Genomic DNA, 12,660 nt, shown 5'->3' on the forward strand with positions numbered 1-12,660 from the left:
ATGCTGCAAAGGGGGCGGAGCTGTTTGGTGTTTAAAAAGAAGTATCGGGATATACCTATACGATGCTTTGTCACGGGAATTCGGAGCACCCCTAATTGACATTATTTTCTATGGGAAAATTTGCTTTGGTTAGAGTCCGTTTTGGTTTGAGGCAGACTTTAACCAAGGCAATACTGTGTTTTAATTATTTATTCATTCGATAGCCAAAATTTTTAACCTATGCAAAAAACTACTACACAAAAAAAAATCATTTTCTATCGAATATAAATATAATAGACAGGGATAAGCACAAGTAAATATTACCTCAGCTGTCATGACTTGTGATGTTGAATTCCTGAGTAAGGCAGTGCAAACGGTCCCACTCCCGGCCACCAGGGGGAAGACGCCGAGAGTGTAGGATGTTTACACTTCCTGCAACTCAGAGGTCAGTAATAGTACGCCACATACAGTATAAACGCTGATTGATTCAAAGGCCCTCTTTTAGTTATGTACAACATGTATTGATTTATGAATTAAATTCTGAACATATGTGTTCAAGTATCACATAAGGATTGTGGATAATAGGCAAAAATGTCAATGTGTAAATGTCCTAGTACAGCTTCTATATGTTTGGGGCATATCCAAAATAATATGAAATAAATACCACCTACTGTATTTTCTCATAAAGAGAAGTAGAAGACAGTACAGCCATTTGTTTGTTTTCATAGAACACTGCCATCATAAGGCCCTTGAGGGAGGACTAGCGAAAAGACGTGGGATTTATTGTATTGTATTCGGGAGCCAGGAGTATTGCTTTCTCTTCCAACTGTGGAGACTTTTAGTCTTGGTTAGCCAAGTCGTAGCTGCACTTCTGTGATGGCTCTAATCTGTCTGGCAGACGTCATCACCGTGGTCAAATTCCAGAAGATTGCTGTACTCCTGATACATTTGTGGAGCGTTCAACACAAGTGTGCAGTGTCGTCCACAACAGAGTCATTGTGATGTGATGTCGTTTTGGGATTTATCCACTCGGGGAGGTGTTTTTACAAAATGTCATCTTAGCCCGCTAGGATGAAACGTTTTTGACCTGCCGAAAAACACAATCGCAATGTCCTCGCCATATGAACATTCCCCGAAGTCCATAACGGTGCTTTTGTTCATCAATATAAAGCAAAAGTAGGCCTACGTTTACTCTTAAAAGTCATTTCACGACGCTTAAAACCAGGAACATTTGCCATTGCACACATGAAATTATACTTATCTAGTGTGGAAGTGATTGTGCATCATTGTTTACATCATCTGACTCATACTCATACGTCGTGCAAAATATTCAACCTGGCCGGAGTTTTCCCAAAGCTCCGTTTTAAGTGTCCACTGTCTGGTGATGGTACTAGCAGGTGGCTGCTGCAAACATCCGACTGAAAGCTCCAAGACCCAACACCAGCTTCCAGTCAAGGATGTTTACAGTAGCCCTAACTGCCAACCAGCAGGCCGAAGGTATGAGGAATATCTTATCTCAATTACTCAGCTGTCATAACAAAAACAATACAAGAGTTCATACACACGTGTTAACACTGGCCCGGGCCTCTGCACCCTTTTTCTCACGCAGTAGAAGCCTGAAAAGAAACAGAGAGATAAACCTGTGTTAAAAATAACAGACTCTTGCATTCCTGCTAGTTTGTCTTGTGCTAAGCAAAGAAGAAAACACTACAGTGGTACAACAACACATAATATGTAACGTTATATGGACCTAGCCCTGAATGGAAGATGAAGATAATATTGAGTTTGGTTCAACAACAACAACTAAATAAACAATTAGCAAAGCACCAACCCCTGCCAAGGTGGGAAAAACTGGTCTTCATAGCACAGCAACTTCCACAGGTCACTACAGTATAGCACCACAACCATTATTTTCAATGTCAATAAATCAGAAGCCTGGCAACCAGTCCAGGGTGTACACCGCCTCTTGCCCAAAGTCAGCTGGGATAGGCTCCAGCAGAATGCAAAAGTGTGACTGACACAGAAACATTATCCATACAGCATAAATATGCACACAAACATGTTGTACACTGTATTATTGAATATGGATAAATTATGACCATTAACCCTTTCCAAATATTACATTCTCTGGAACTCTCTGCCATCAGACCTCCGTAACTCTGCCACCCTTCCCATTTTCAAATCTAAACTCAAAACCCATCTGTTCAAACTTGCCTATTCCCTTTAACTGCTTCACATGGTCCCCCGTCCCGATTTATTGTATGCTCTTATTTATTGTTTGTTGTCTTTTATCTTGTATTTTATATTGGTGTTTTTATCTCCTGTACAGCGACCTTGGGTGTCCTGAAAAGCGCTTTTAAATAAAATGTATTATTATTATTATTTGGAAGGATGAGTATTGTGCAAAGTAGTAGTATTAGTAGTAGTTTGTCCAGGCGTCGCTGTGTGACTTCTGCTGATTGCAGATCAGCTAAAGACATAGACCCAACCATGATAGTAGTAGGATTCCTTATTTATAAATGGAAGTTAGACCATAGAAAACATGTTTACAACCTTCTAAATATTGTTTTTAACATTAGAGCCCTCTAGACATGAAATAACAACCCTATAGCCACCTTTACACACATATTACCCAATACAGTAGACATAATACATATAAATATGTACATTTAAGACATAAATAAGACTTGTGTTTGTTGCTGTAAATGTGTTCCAAACCTGCAATAAAAGCCTGTTGTTCCAGTGATGATGTCTGGTGCTTGTGTAACATTACTGACACCTAACCAGTGTAGTGTTATGACTGTCATTACTGTCACCATTCGTAACAAAATGTATTGAACTCTTGCTAGGCACATGCATAAACCCAGTTTGCTTAAATAACTATATATTGTGTGGAAGTGGTAAAATCCTAGGATTCCACACACCAAAACGCCAGCACAGTTCCCCTCCCATTGTTGTCCAGTAAGCATCCTGTCAGCATGTGACATTCCACAGCCTTAACTCCCATCCCACACACATACACATGTTTACCTTGTAAACACGCTTTCTGTTTAGCCATCACGCACGCTGCCCAAGCTCAGCTCAGCGCACACAAACACAAAGCAATCAAGTTACATCTTCACACGCAAATGAATGTGAAGAACTCCCATTGTGGCTTTTTTTGACACACGCGGAAATGGCAGCTCCCCCCCTGTTTATAGTAGCGACTCTCCTTCACGCTCCGTCCTCATCGGCAACAGTAGCGGGTTTAAGGATTGCATTGGCCTGCAATACAGGTATTATGTAAATGTTAACGAGGATGATCTGTGCTGTGATGATGACATAACGGCGCTTCTACATCGGTTAAATATCAATGATTAAGAAGTGTCACTTTACTCATTAAGTTTCGCTTTATAGCAGGGGGGTCCAAACTTTTTCCAGCAAGGGCCACGTTGGTATTTAGTGAATATGCTAAGAAGTCATATATGCAGTGGTGTGGAAAAAGTGTTAGCCCCATTCCTGATTTCTTATTTTTATTGCACATTTGTCAGATCATCAAACAGACTTCAAAACACAACTCAACATGTAGATTTTAAGCCATTTTTTTTATATTATTAAGGGAAAAAAATCTAAATCTACATGGGCCTGTGTGAAAAAGTGATTGCCCCACCATATAACATAAGTGAGATTAACAGATCTATCATTTATTTATCGATTATAAAGCCATTTCTAAATGTTTGGGACTCCAGCGAACCACAGTGAGAGCCATTATCCACAAATGGCAAGAACACGTTGCAGTGGTGAACCTTCCTTGGAGTGGCCGGCCGACCAAAATGACCCCAAGAACACAGTAACGACTCAACCAAGAGGTCACAAAAGACCCCACAACAACATCTAAGTTCAGTGTTTGTGACTCAACCCTAAGAAAGACACTGGCAAAAAACGGCAATTTTACCAGAAAACATCTCAATGATCCCAAAGACCTTTGGAAAGTCTAACTTTTTGGAAAGTGTTTGTCCCAGCTTGCATAAAAGGAACGCTGCATTTCAGAACAAGGACATCATACCAACTCCCATACATAATATGGTGGTGGTAGTGTGATGGTTTGGGGCTCTTTTGCTGCTTCAGGACTTACTATGATAAATCAAACAAAAAAAAAAAATCCTGAAAGAGAATGTCCGGCCGTCTGATGGTGACTTCAAGCTGAAACCACCTTGGGTTCGGGTTCTGCAGCAGGACAATGATCCAAAACACACCAGTCCACCTCCGAATGGCTGAAGAAAAACACTTTGGAGTGAAAGTAGTCAAAGTCCTGACCTGAATCCTATTAATTACACACTATTAATAAAAAGTGTGTTCAATTGTGTTGTCATTGACCAAAATTTACATTTATATGATGAACATTTAAGTGTGACTTTTTCACCTATATCACAAAGCTGAGATGCATTTATTTTTCTTAGAAGATATCTAACTTCCAATTATATTAAAAAGTATATTAATCTTCAGTATGTGGCCCTTGGTGGAAAAAGTTTGGACACCCCTGAACTAAATGAACAATGACTTCCAGGAGAAGCCACTGGATGATGTAGGAAGACTCAGCTAGTTTTTAGACACTGTTCATCCTGTTCCACCCCTGGGAACTTAAGGAGCACTCGACTTTTTGTTCCCCCATTGTCTGAACGCTCTTAACTCCACGAGTGTCTGTGGGGACGGGTGCTTCACAATGCAGTGCAAAGATAATGGCTCAGAAATGCTACTTGTTTAACAGCACATGTTATTTAAGTTATTTAAGGCTAATTGCGTTGACAGCGTTCATATTTAGTTGTGTATGTCACAGATCAGCATGAACTTCATGGTTGGCAATTTGTCTTCGACATGTTCCGGCCAAAGTGTGAGACCAGCATAGAACACTTCACGATACCACACACTGTTTCTCTCTCTCACTCAGGTCTCTTGGGGAACAAAGCAAACTTTATCAGAACATTGGATTCCTGCATTCCCTAGATTCTTGGCAACTGGTTAACACGCACAATGAAGAGGGAAGGAGGGAGTGGGAGAGAGGAGGAGGTGAAAGGGAGGAGAAAGCCTACCAAGGAAGAAGTGAAAAAAAGAAAAAAAAAGGGTTAAAAAAAAGATTAATTGAAAGCAACCAAATTATGAACTGTAATTGGCTGATGATGCGTATATAATCAATGTTTCACTTTTGTCATTTTGACTGTACTCTCCTGAATTCATAGAAAGTCAACCATGCAATAAAAATACTTTCTCATTGTCATTATTTAAACAAAAGTACCCAAATTTAGGCACCCTTGTTGTTTTATTCATTCAATATATCTGTGTGTCATCTGTGTAACTATGATACTTAAAATTTCAGTAGAATTAGACCCAGAGGCAACATATAGGCTAAACAGAAGGGGTCCAAGAATGGAGCTCTGAGGAACTCCACATGTCAAAGCTACCTGATTGGATTTATAATTCCCAATTGTCACAAAGTAACTCCGATCCTCCAAGTAGGATCTACTAAATATTGATGTCATATTTCTGTTGAGGTGCCCAAATTTATGCACCTGTCTACTTTTGTTTAAATATTATTGTACACTTTCTGTAAATGCTATAAACTTCATTTCACTTCTCATCTATCACTGTGTTGGTCTGCTATATGATATATTTCACTGATATGGCTGAGCCCAACTACCAGTGATTTATAAGAGGTAAATCTTGAAAATAATCAGGGGTGCCCAAACTTTTTCATACCACTGTATATACAGTATAGCCTCCTTATGGTCACAGGTTTGCTGGAGTGCATCCCAGCTGACTTCAATTGAGAGGCAGTGTGCAACTGTACTGCTTTCCGGTCAATCACATGGCACATACAAACTATACAAACTACCAATCACACTCACGTTCACACCTGAAACCCACGAATGGCGAGAACTGTACTCAGGTATGCCCAAACAGAGACTGTTGCAAAGTGCTTGGTCAGCGTGCAGCTTCAGTTTGCCTATCACGCAAATCATTCCTCCCTATGTGCCTTAACAATTGTCCATGTGGAAATATTTATATTTCACAACTTTATAACCGACCTAACTTGATAAACACTGAAGCACTACAAACCCTTCCCCCCTTGCAATATTTTTTGTGCTAAACATGACAGACATGCCATAAAAGACTATTCAGTTGTCATTGCGACCATACCACACGGTAGTTACAGAACATGCAACTACAAACCTCTGTCAGAAACACTGCTAGTACTACTTTCCTTTGGAACTCAAATGTAATTGTTAACTTGTTACTTGGATTTCTGTAGAGTCACGCAGAACCCCCATTCATCTAGTTACAGCTCAGCTTAGTGGGTTTTACATTTACAGGCTTCTCGGAATGGGCCTGATGTCAACAGCGTGACTTTCCACAATTAAGCCTGAGGGTACGTAAGAGCCTTAAGATTCCACAGCACAGTTACTTATCTTTAAGGAGACAACACTTCAAAAAAAAAAACTCACAGCATTTGACAAATTGTCTTAATTACTTAATTCAGGGGTTCTCAAAAAGAGAACAGCATGCATCTCAGGTGTGCGTTAAAGGTCACAAAGCAAAGTTTTATGATGTACTTTTACTCTTTACAATACACCTTTTGGCTCTAGTTTCCATTTTTTATATCAACAAATAATTGATCGTTCTTCTTATAATTTTCTTGTAATATTAAGACTTCATTCCCTAATAGTTTGAATTTGTTCTTGCAGTATTATAACTTTAAATAAATTAAATACATTTTGAAAAAAAAGTTATTCAGAAATTATTGAATAATTCAAAGTTGTTGAATTACTTTTCCCCCTCACAGTATTCTTGTAAATTGTTTTTATTTATTTATTACATTATAATTTTATTTGCCTAATCTCAAGAAAGAAGAAAAAACAAAAAGAGAAAGCAAAGTTTTATGATGTACTTTTTCTCTTTACAATACACCTTTTGGCTCTGCTTTCCATTTTTTTAATCAACAAATAATTTATCTTTCTTCTTATCATTTTCTTGTAATATTAAGACTTCATTCCCTAATAGTTTGAATTTGTTCTTGCAGTATTATAACTTTAAATAAATTAAAGGAATTTTGGAAAAAAAATTATTGAATAATTCGAAGTTGTTGAATTACTTTTCCCCTAACAGTATTCTTTTAAATTGTTGTTTTTTTTTCATTACATTATAATTTTATTTGCCTAATCTTGTAAAATTACTTCTAAAAATTTTATTTTTAGAACGTGCCAGGGGGCGACAAAACAACAGTTAAAGGCCGCAGATGGCCCCCGGACTGCACTTTGGCCACTCCTGACCTAATTTTGAACATTTGACTTTCACTAGATAACCTCCATGTGAGGAATAGTTCAGCTTCAAATCTTGAATGCAAAAACAATTCTCCACCTCAATCATTCCAAAGTTTCCATTCTTCACTTATCAGTGAGCTTTTTCTAGCACCCTCCCTTCCTCTTTCACTTAGCTTTGCCTTGCTGACCCATCACTAAATTGACCTTGCACACCAGTCCATTGCAGCAGTTTTAACAGGCCACCGGATATTCTCACCAGGGTCCGGAGTACTAACAAATGCTAACAGAGCTGGTGGCCCGTGTAACCACGACTTTGATGATTAACATGGTTTTAAATGCAGGTTGATGTCCCTTGAGAACCAGGCCTTGCTTGAAAATTAAGCTGCCTTAAGCTACAACAAACGGTGGACTGTTAATGCGGTACATCTGCTCACCTGAACTTCATTGTAAACTTCAACAGCAGGTACAATCATCATAAGATTGGGAAGACCTGGGTTTGATTCTCTGGGCGGAGTTTGCATGTTGTCCCCTTGAGTGTTTTTTCTCCGGGTACTGCGGTTTCCTCCCACATTCCAAAAACATGCTAGGTTAATTGGTGACTCCAAATTGTCCATAGGTATGAATGTGAGTGTGAATGGTTGTTTGTCTATATGTGCCCTGTGATTGGCTGGCGACCAGTCCAGGGTGTACCAAAAACAGCAGGGATAGGCTCCAGCACACCTGCGACCCTAGTGAGGCCTGCACGCTAACTGCTCGCCAATATGTCCTATTATTAGTCAAAAAATATTGAAGACTAGTTATATGTATATATATAGTATATATATATATATATATATATATATATATATATATATATATATATATATATATATATATATATATATATATATATATATATATATATATATATATATATATATATATATATATATACGTATATTACACTTCACACTACAAGGAGACTGGCTACTGAGCCAGCAGAGCCAAGCCGACATACCACGGCTAAGAATGAATCAAATAGGTTTCTCCTCGCATTCAGTGTGGAAATGGTAAATTTTTGGCTTATATTTCCTTCTTACTCACTCTGTTTGAAACACTTTCTTTAGTTTAGAATAAGTACATTGGGGAGACTAACTAGCTAGCTTGTCACCCGGCTATGATCACATAGCCTGTGCAAACAAAGAATAACAGATAAGAGCGACTATGAGGTGATACTTGTCTACAAGGCTCTAGATTTACGTACATTAAGAAAGTCATGAACAGGTTTTACATGCTCTAACTACAAAAATATTCTGCGGACATTCACAATTTAAACAAAACTTGAATCTTACAAAAACCAGGACATACAGAAAAAAAATAGGTACCAGTGTTTTTGAAATAAATGTTTCAAATCCATAATATAGGAAATGTGCACCTCTGAAATCCAAAGTAAGAAACACCAAAGCTCCCAGACGCCATCAAAGACACGAGGCTGGACTCAAACTAAATGTGAGGTGTCATTAAATTATTATAGTCTATAAAATAAACAGAACAGTGACTACATTTAAAGAATGGAGTTCTTCATTCAAATAATTCTTTGTTCACAACTTGTCTCCAGTGCACACTACTACATTTGGTTGAATTTACGAGTGGATTTATCAGTGCCCATTCATTATATTGTCACGCTGTGAATAATTCAAGTGAAATAGAAATCACCTCCTTACCCTTTTCCATTCTATTCTTTCTCTGTCAGCTGCCTGGCAAATAATGTACTCAGGGATGGGCTGAGAATTCAGGAAGTGACTCTTGTCGTCTCTATAGCAACACTGAGGTCAACCCTGCAAGGCCGGAGACCCCTCCTCAAACACAGAGGCCCAGAGGTCTGGATCAACACAAACAACCCACTTTGGTCTCACAGACACACACGCCCATGCGCAGAGTCGAAGTCAAGCTGTAAGAAACAGCACTGAACCGAGCATTAGCTGTACTGTATACCACCACAATAAAAAGCCATGTGCTAAAAGGATGGTGAGGAACAATGTTGCTCATACATCATGCCAAATACTCAGTGGATGTTCTATGTCTTCCGATGACAAACTCTTGTGGTGTCGTTTCTTCAAGGGGTTGCAACTAGGAAAGACAGAGGATCGCAAACGTGACGAGTTTTGGCAGATGCCATTTAGCCACATGCAAATAGTGTTTTTAGAACTGAGCATTTAAAAACATAGGGCGCAGCGGAGACTGCTTTTTCTCAGAATTCAGACTGATGTTGAAAAATATCTCCTTGCTGCCAGTGGAGCATTCCTCACCATTCCACATTTAGCAGACATGTTGATCTCACCTCAACACTGAGTTTCACTTGAGAGTGAAACCCTCTGCAGTAATAATGCATTTGTTGTTTACCTTTAAATGCATTTATCTATTTAGCAAGAAATTGTTTTTAACCAACACAATATTATAATTAAGTGTTACAAATACACAGTAGATCTCCAGTTTGCATGGAGGTTGCGTTCAAAGACCCTGTGTGCAACACAACTACAGTAATTCCTCAGTCCTTTGTGCTTCAAATTTTGCTGCTTCACTCTATTGCAGTTTTGCAAAAATATATTTAATAAATCATGTGTTTTGCGCTTCAATACAACCCATTATTTAAAAATATATATATATATATGTGTAGTTTCTTAAAGGAATAATTTTCAAGCAAAAAAAGAAAAGGCTAAATTGCGTAAAATACAAATATAAAGCATTCAGACACAGGTCACTAGGTGTCAGTAATGTTACTGTAATCGCAGATTTATATGGCCACTGTTCCGGCCACAACCCGCGCCAAACTAAAACTCAACTCTAAACCCCTGACATCACTGCCGGTCTGCCCCTCACTCAGCTCTGCTGTGCACCGAAATACACTTACGGCAATATACACACACATCACAAGTTTTTATTTAGGTCTTGGGTAATAGGAGGTGACTATAGGGATGCTATTTAATTAATAGAGGGCTCTAATCATGTTAAAAGACATATTTAGAATGTTGTAAACATGTTTCCTATGTCGTAACTACAAAAATATTCCATTTATAAATAAGGAATCCTACTTTGCAGAAATTGGTCGGGTCTAGAACTTCTTTACCGTGATAAACACGAGATTACTGTAATTGAAACCGCCTTAAAAATGTCTATTTCAGGGACTCTCATTAACCCTGGGCTGTGTTTATGGTGCTAGTATGCATAGCATCAATTTGCCTGAGGAAGTGCTGTCTATTTGGAATGAATTAACTTGACATTTGCACCCATACTTGCACACCACAAACCAATTGGAGGTCATCGAGCACAATTCTCCTCTCACTCACGGTGCGGTCGAAAATAACACAAGTAACATGTGGTACATGCAATGTAGCTGCACCACATAGAATACGAGGGCATCGGAATACAAGCTAAACACTATTATAGTACATATACTATTTTATACTAATACCTACAAGGTATGCTGGGTCACTTCCTGTCAGGGAAGCGCTCGTGGGCTTCCAAGCATGCTTTGGGCTAGAAATTAGTATAAAATAGTATTGTTTTTCATGTATATTAGTGTATAAGCATGCATTTCAATTGTTACAGTTATATTGTGTTTTCCACATGTGTTAATTATGTTATTTTTGGGTGCACTGTGAGTGAGGTAGGCATTTCACAGCATATGAAAAACACCTCCTCAATAAAGATAAAGTTAGCCTCTGACTACATCCTGTGCAACTCAAGCTTTATGAATGTACGGCAAACAATAAACAGCCCAATTATGGAGATTAAAAGTACAAAACAGCTCCTTTTCCCCACAAATAAAAAAAAACATTATCATTAAAATATGCAAATTTATGAATGATGAATTGTGAATATGGTGGTATCCACAGTAGTAGTATATGTAACTCTCTACTTGTCACTATTTTTCTATGACTTTAGATGTTATCCTCAACTGGTTGGTTACAAAAACATGTAATAATCAAATTCAGGGATAATCACCCTCGGAGGGCATCCATGGACTACATGAAATGACAGCTTTAGCTCTCCTGACTCCATACATTTTCCTAATTATGCTTCATCCACAATCTTATTCTGCCTGGGAACCAACCCAGTCTCCATCCCAAGGGAGGAAAAAGAGGATGGATAGCAATGGCTGTGGGGTCACTTTTATTGATTTTACTTGAAATAAATTAGCTCTGTGATATTTTGAGGGGAAAAAAATCACAAGTGATGACGATAACTGATGTACTTTACAAAAAACACAGCAGTGCTAGTAAAGGGAAATACTCCTTACATAATAAACGACACATGTCAAGTGCATACTGTATGTCAGCATATGCCGGTTTCTGTATTAGTCAAATATTAGATGAGGCATATTAATTAATAATATTTCATCCCATCCATGTTATTTATCACAAAACGCCCTCAAAGGAAGCAATTAGGACAAGTATGACTTCAGTTTGGGATGCATTGACCAAAACCTAAAACCTAAAAATATATATACTGTACATTCAGAAATACTTAAAAGGTTGAATATAAACTTACAATGAGTTAAGAGATGAATTTCTCTTTGACAAACTATGTAAACGTGCAAAAAAGTTTGTTACAGCGATCCCAAACGTAACTTGAACTTACCGTGAGTACTTCACTGCTGACAGACGTTGTGGGAAAGCGGGTGCACTTAACATATCAGCATTTAAAAACAGCTTGCATTCCTTTGAAAACTTACAAAATGTGAAAATAAATGTCTTTGGGGTCAAACGCGAGCTTGGGTGTTCTTGCCAAAGCTGCGTTCACTTATCCTTCACGACTCCATCGATGAGAGGATGAACTCTTGTGTAACTTCCCCTGTTTTTAAACTGGAATTCTTCCGGTGATTTTTAGTCTTTTATAGCCCGCTGGCTGGCCAAAAGCTAGTTTGTTACAGGACAGTGTGTCGTCTAAGATGACGGAGGGTTTTGTATTGGAGCAAGAGTGGACGTCATCCTGCCCCCTTTTCCTCTGACCGGTGTGTTGTTACTTAGCTGGAGTTACTCTGTTAGCTAGCAGGGTCAAAGCTAGACAGTTTCCGTTTGTTTCAAATTAACATCAAAATTAACAATCTAATGTATTTAAATTATATATAGCAATAAACGTGAGAGCTATTTAACCTATATAATTTCATAACCATTACAGTCTATGGAGCACGCTCTTACGTACACGTAATGCTTTTATTTTGAAACCACTGTTTTCACGGTGAACTGTCGTTTAGTTATATTTAACTTGACTGTACTCTACTCAACATGCAGAAGGAGCAGCATTGTCTTAAGTGGCCAACTTGCATTATGATTAAACACATTATGCATTTTAAATAACACAATGAATCCGAAATATAATATTACATTCAAAAAGGACGCATAAA

The sequence above is a fragment of the Doryrhamphus excisus genome, chromosome 2 (assembly GCF_030265055.1).
Source record: "Doryrhamphus excisus isolate RoL2022-K1 chromosome 2, RoL_Dexc_1.0, whole genome shotgun sequence".
Taxonomy (NCBI): Eukaryota; Metazoa; Chordata; class Actinopteri; order Syngnathiformes; family Syngnathidae; genus Doryrhamphus; species Doryrhamphus excisus.